This window comes from Phaseolus vulgaris, chromosome 7 (genome assembly GCF_051622355.1).
Source record: "Phaseolus vulgaris cultivar YP4 chromosome 7, ASM5162235v1, whole genome shotgun sequence".
Lineage (NCBI taxonomy): Eukaryota > Viridiplantae > Streptophyta > Magnoliopsida > Fabales > Fabaceae > Phaseolus > Phaseolus vulgaris.
The window spans coordinates 15,501,463-15,507,942 of NC_143504.1; the positions used below are offsets into that span (position 1 = coordinate 15,501,463).

The 6,480-nt window shown below is 34.2% G+C and overlaps 1 pseudogene; it reads left to right on the plus strand.

Moving 5' to 3' along the window:
- Positions 1-4,956: 4,956 nt before the first annotated feature.
- Positions 4,957-5,942, plus strand: LOC150025807 (uncharacterized; annotated as a pseudogene).
- The last annotated feature ends 538 nt before the right edge of the window (positions 5,943-6,480 follow it).

A 6,480-nucleotide genomic window follows, 5' to 3' on the forward strand; every position in this document is an offset into this window, starting at 1 on the left:
CATGTAACCGTGTGGCAGATCACCTTAGTCGTATTGAGAAGGAACAAGATGCAGTGCCCATCCATGATGATTTCTCATATGAACATCTTCTTCTCATAACAAAATCAGTAAACAGTTCAACCAGAGCGTTTAGTGCATATACTAGGTTATCTAGCACATCTGAACTCATACATTGGTACGTTGGCATAGTGAACTACCTTGCTACTTCATTTTTTTTCACCATTGGCAACCAAGGCACAAAGAGACAAACTCAAGAGTGAGTCCAAGTAATATGATTGGGATGATCCTTACTTTTGGCGTTTTTGTAGTGATTAAATCATACGTAGATGTATTCCTGACCATGAGATCCCATCTGTGCTGAATTTTTGTCATGCCTCACCGTTTGGAGGACACTTAACTGCACAACGTACTGCAAAAAAAGTATTGGACTGTGGTTTTTTTTGGCCAACCATTTTTAAAGACGCATGAACCGTCTCATCGATGTGTGAGAGATGTCAAAGAGCAAGCGCTGCTATCTCCAAAAGACAACAGATGCCCCCAACAACCCATGCTCTTTCGTGAAGTCTTTGATGTGTGGGGTATTGATTTCATGGGTCCCTTTCCTGTCTCTTTTGGATTCACTTATATCTTACTTGTTGTGGACTATGTCTCCAAATGGGTGGAGGCAATAGCCACAAGAACTAATGATTCTCATGTTGTTGCAGCTTTTATTCGCTCTAACCTCTTTTCTAGATTTGGGATTCCTAAAGCTAACATCCGTGACCAAGGCACACATTTTTGTAATAGGTTACTAGATAGTCTATTTAGGAAATATGGGGTGATCCATAGAGCATCCACACCATATCATCCACAAACAAATGGCCAAGTTGAGGCCTCCAACAGAGAAATAAAGCACATTCTGGAGAAGATGGTTAACCCAACTAGGAAAGATTGGAGTAAACGTCTTGACGATGCCCTTTGGGCCTATCGTACAGCCTATAAAGCACCTATTGGGATGTCTCCCTTTAGGGTTGTCTTTGGAAAAGCTTTTCATCTACCTGTGGAAATCGAGCACAAAGCTTATTGGGCAATAAAGGCATGCAACATGGATTATGACAAGGCAGGAGAGGAGCGAAAACTCCAGCTGCAAGAGCTGGATGAGATCCATTTGGAGGCATATGAGGACTCAAAATTTTACAAGGAGAGGACCAAGCGTCTCCATGACCACTTCATCACTGGCAAGGAGTTTGTTACAGGCCAACGTCTGTTAATGTTCAACTCTAGATTAAATCTTATGCCTGGAAAGTTGCGCTCAAGATGGATTGGTCCATTTTTGGTCACCCATGTTCATCCTCATGGTGTTGTAGAATTGCAAAGTCTAACGTCTACAAAGACATTTAAGGTGAATGGACATCATCTAAAGCTCTTTCATGAGATTCCTCAAGAAGAGACAGTGGAAGAGATTACCTTGCAAGTCCCCAATTACCTTCAAGCTTGAATGGGGAGTATTCATTTTCTTACTTTTATTGTACACATCTATTAACTGTTTTTACATTGAGGAAAATGTTTGATTTAAGTGTGGGGGAGGAGAATTATAGTTTAGGATTTTTTTTTGTCTCTTGTTTTTGTTTGCTTTGTTTGAGTTTCATTTTCTGTTTAAATAAAATACATTAGCATTTTAGGATCGTTTAATGACTGGTATGTTTCATAATTCTTGCAAATCTTGGTTTCTTGATATTTGTTGTTTGGATTTTCTTAAAAATTGATAAATAAGTTGGTTATGAGAATTTTTGGGTTGAATCTTTTGATAGGCTGTCCATGGTGAGTTTTTGAGTCGTAATTGATATATTACTTAATACTCTTTATAGTGTGTTTTCACTCATGTTTACTTATACTCTAGAACTTATCTTGATTCTTTTTTTTACAACCGTGATTTATGTGCATGAACTGAAATGATAGAGGCATTCTTTATTTAAATTAACCCACTAGCCATATTAGTCTACCTTCATGATAATTCATTTGTTAGCCCCTTGAGCCTATAGCCTTTTTTTTTCTTATTTTTAACCCTCATTACAAGCCCTAAAAAAAAACAAACAAACATGTTTGTCCCTACCTTAGAAGATATATGAGCTTTGAAATTATTTGGGAATAAGATCTTGAATAAGTGTGGGGGTGTATCTCATTATCATAGTTTACCTCTTCAAATAAAATAAAATAAAATAAAAAGAAAAAAAGAAAAGAAAAAAGAAAAGGGAGTATAACCAAAAAAAGAAAAAGCAAATAAAGAAAAGTAGATCCTCTAAATACACTAGATTGGTTGTCTACTATATCTTGGAATAAAAGAAGAGTTGAATTGTCATGATACTTACATTTGTTTGTAGACCTATCCTCCATAGCTCATTTGTTTTTCTATGGTTTTTAAGCTTCTTTTCCCCATTTTACCTACCTTTACCTTAGCCTCATTACAACCCTTATGAAGTCCTTTTGATCTTTGATTGCATGCTTTTTTTCGATTGTTGTGAATATTAGCGTCTTGCTAAGTATATGGTAGTGTTTGTATGCATGAGTGCTGAGTGTAAATACAAACCCTAAACACTTGAGAGTTGGAGAGTGTCCAGTGAAGTTCTATCATTTCTATTCAACCTTTGATTTCAATTACTTGCTTGTGTATTAAAATATAAGAATTTTCATTCACATTTTTCTAGATTCCTTGATTTCTTGAAATTACATCGAATTTGTCATTATGCGTTCTTAGAATTTGCTATTTGCGCTATTTTTTATTTTATTTTTAATTATTTCAATTCTTTTCTAGTCCTTCGAGTGTTTTGCCTAGGAGTGCAAAAGGATAAGTGTGGGGGTATTTGATGAGCATATATTTATTCACATTTAATCACTTTAGTCATAGATTACTGGACTATAACAATAAATAAATTCATTGTTTTAATCCAGATTCATATAATTGAGTTTATTTGGTCCTTTATTATTATTTCTGTTAATTTTTGTATTTTTAACCTAAGTTGCTTCTTTTGGATCAAAATAGGAAACAAAATCTGATATAAAGAATTAGAGAATTAAATCTGGAAATATCTGAGAAAAGGAATTGAATGCAAATTTCTGCCAGGATATTCTCTACAACTTCTACAATTAAAATTCCTTTGCAAAATCCTCCAAAAATAGAGAAAATATATTTTGAAGATATTATTTGAGAAAATCTTTTGCAATATCTCTCACATAAATGTTGGAATCAATTACAATCAATGCATAAATCTGAATAAAATTGGAAACAATATTTATGGGAGAAAAGCAAGAATAAAATCGGAGACTATTTGGGAATGAAGATATATGTTTAATAATTCGAAATAGGAAAGGAAACATCTGATAATTGTAAAACAATACCATAAGGAAATTTTAATATGATTTTGTGCAAGGAAAAGAAGATTATAAAAGAGACTTCAAGAGAAGGAAGAAGGGGGCTTTTTGGATCGCATTTTAGAGGAGCAAACACATTCTAGACCTAGTTTTCTTTTCTTCTTTATAATACTTTTGTTTTTCCTCCGCATGGAAGGCTATACCATTTTGTTTGATTCCCTTGTAATTCCCCATTGAATTCTGAGGGTTTGGTTCATAAAAGTTTCATTTTTTTAAATTCTCTATAGCAATTGTTTTAATAGTCTAATCTCCTGGAAAACTGGTTTTTGTGAGAGGTTGTACTTGAACGCATGATTGAGAGTCTTCCTTATCTTAAACTTTGGTTTCTTAGTTAGTTTGCATTCTTCTAATTAATTTCTTGGGCGCTTGATTCAAGAGAGAGGAGATAAGCATTCCCATGGAGTATACACATGGAACAAAGTGGGTATTGATTAAACTAGTAGACGCATGCTTTACTGGTGAGTTTCAGTTGAATTAGATTGGCGCATGTTCAATCTATTTTAGCTTTGTTTAAGGATTAAGAAAGGAATAATCTTTAGAGAACCTGTGAGGAATTCAATCGTGAAATAACTTGGGAGTCAACTTGCATTCTTTACTGTTTTAAATCATCATCTATATTTTCCTGCTTAACAATCACAATTCCCTTTTATTATTATTGTTATTGTTAATCCTTATTGCTTGCAAATAAGTTTTGAATTTTGTTCACTGAACTCACTATTGGATTCTTTGGGAGACGACTTAGGGTCATCTGACCACTTTTATACTATCATCTTTCTAGCATTGAACAAGTCTACGCTGGAATTATATTAATTTGATAGCAAAACGACTGCTATCAAATTTGGCGTCATTGCTGGGGAATCCAATTTGATTTTGGTTATCAGGTTTTTTTTCTTTATCTGCAATTTATTCATTTATTTATTTTTACTTTTTTTTATTTTTTTCTTCCTAATTTAATTTTTTTTTTTACATATTTAAATTTTTGTTTTCTTCTTTTTAGTGTATATTCATTTAGTATAAGCTAAAAAGAACTAAAAAGATATCTAATGTTCAAGATTTTTTCTTGTTGTTATTTAATTTTATAAAAAAAAACAAAAAAATATAATAGTCAAGATTTTTTTTCTTCTTCTTGTTTTTATTTTATTTCGTGTATCTCTTATCTTTATTTATTTTTTATTTCATTTTATTTTATATCTTATATGTTTTAAAGTTATTTTTTATTTTGTTTTTTCATTCTTCATTTATTATTATTTTTATTTATTTTCTATATTTTATTTATTTCTTTATTTATTTTTGCATAATTTCTTTTTTCTCTAACTCTTTTTTTAAAAGCATTAAGTATAGCATTTTTTATATAGGATTGCATTTAGGGTAGATACTTCAGTTGCTACTCTTTGATTTTTTTAATTTTTTTAAAGCAATCGGGGAAGACTTGGTTTTTAAGTTTGTCCATTTGTGACTCACCTCTCTTTCCTGGGAGTTGACTTGGGTTGTTTCTTAAAAAAAAAAAGATTTTGCTCTGAAGGGTCTAATAGGAACTTCAATTAATACATGTCTAGTTCATCACCAACTGCTGCTGTAAATCCTAGTTCATCACCGACTGCTGCTGTAAGTCCTAATTTTGGAATTATTGACGGACGAACCCTTAGAGAACTTGTTGCTCCATATGTTTCCTTCCAAACTATGTGTATCCAATACCCAAATGGGCAATGTGAGCTTAAATCTGGTTTGATACACTTGCTGCCTAAATTTCATGGCCTTGCAGGTGAAGATCCACACAAACATCTTAAGGAGTTCCACACAGTGTGCACCACCATGAGGCCAGCTGGGGTCACAGAGGAGCACATCAAGCTTAAAGCATTCCCTTTTTCACTCCAAGATGCAGCTAAAGATTGGCTATATATTATTTGCCGGCAGAATTAGTGACTAATTGGGAAGGGTTGAAAAGAGTGTTCCTTGAAAAATTCTTTCCAGCATCTAGAGTCACATCAATAAGAAAGGAAATATGCGGGATCAGACAACAAGACAGAGAAAGTCTCTATGAATACTGGGAAAGATTTAAAAGGCTATGTACAAGTTGTCCATACCACCAGATTAACGAACAACTTCTAATACAATATTTTTACAAGGGTCTGATGGTTATTGATAAACAAATGATAGATGCGGCCAGTGGAGGAGCGCTAGTTGACAAGATGCCAGTTGCTGCAAAACACTTGATTGAGATCATGGCTTCTAACAATCAACAAGTCCACACACGTAGCAACTCTGCAACACCTGTTCGTGGAGTTCATGAGATGACAACCAATTATGCAGCTGATCATGCTCAGATGAAGGCAAAATTAGACGATCTCACATCCATGATGAAGCAGCTAACTATGCCTTAGATGGTTGCAAGGGTATGTGGAATTTGCACCGCTAACCATGCCACTGATGCTTGCCCTACTCTTCAAGAAGTTGAAGGAGGAAACAATGATGAATGTCCTCAAGCCTATGCAGCAAACTATGTTGAGGCTTGGATGGTAAGTGAAGTAACTTAACTTTTTTTATATATATAACATTAATAAGTTTATCTTATATACTTCACTTTGTTTATTTCAATTATGACAGGATCGGAAGAAAGCTCAAGAGATAGCTTTGAAGAATGTTACCCCGCACGTACTCTCTCGTTTGGGGTATCGAAAACTTGAGCAATCACTGATGGTGGAAAAGGAGCAATCTAAACAGGGGACGTCGAATGAGAATGTGGAAACAGGGGTCACTTCTCCTCCATCACCACCTTTTCGCCATGTAAAATGGAAGAGGGCCCGAATTAAAAAGTCGGGTGCACCAAGTTCTGAGCAATCTGGGGTTATCATCGAAAAAATTGTAAGTTATTTTTAGTTATTTTCATTTATTTTAAAGCATTAATTATATTAAAAATTGATATGATTTTTGTGTCTTGCTGGATTCCTTGGAATTCGACGGTAATTTTGTTGCTGAAGGTCGTCACGATATCCTGGTTGAAGCAATTGGAGACCTGAGTACTGTGGTCGTGTCCGTGCAACTCGACAAGGGGTTGGAGTAAAACTATATTTT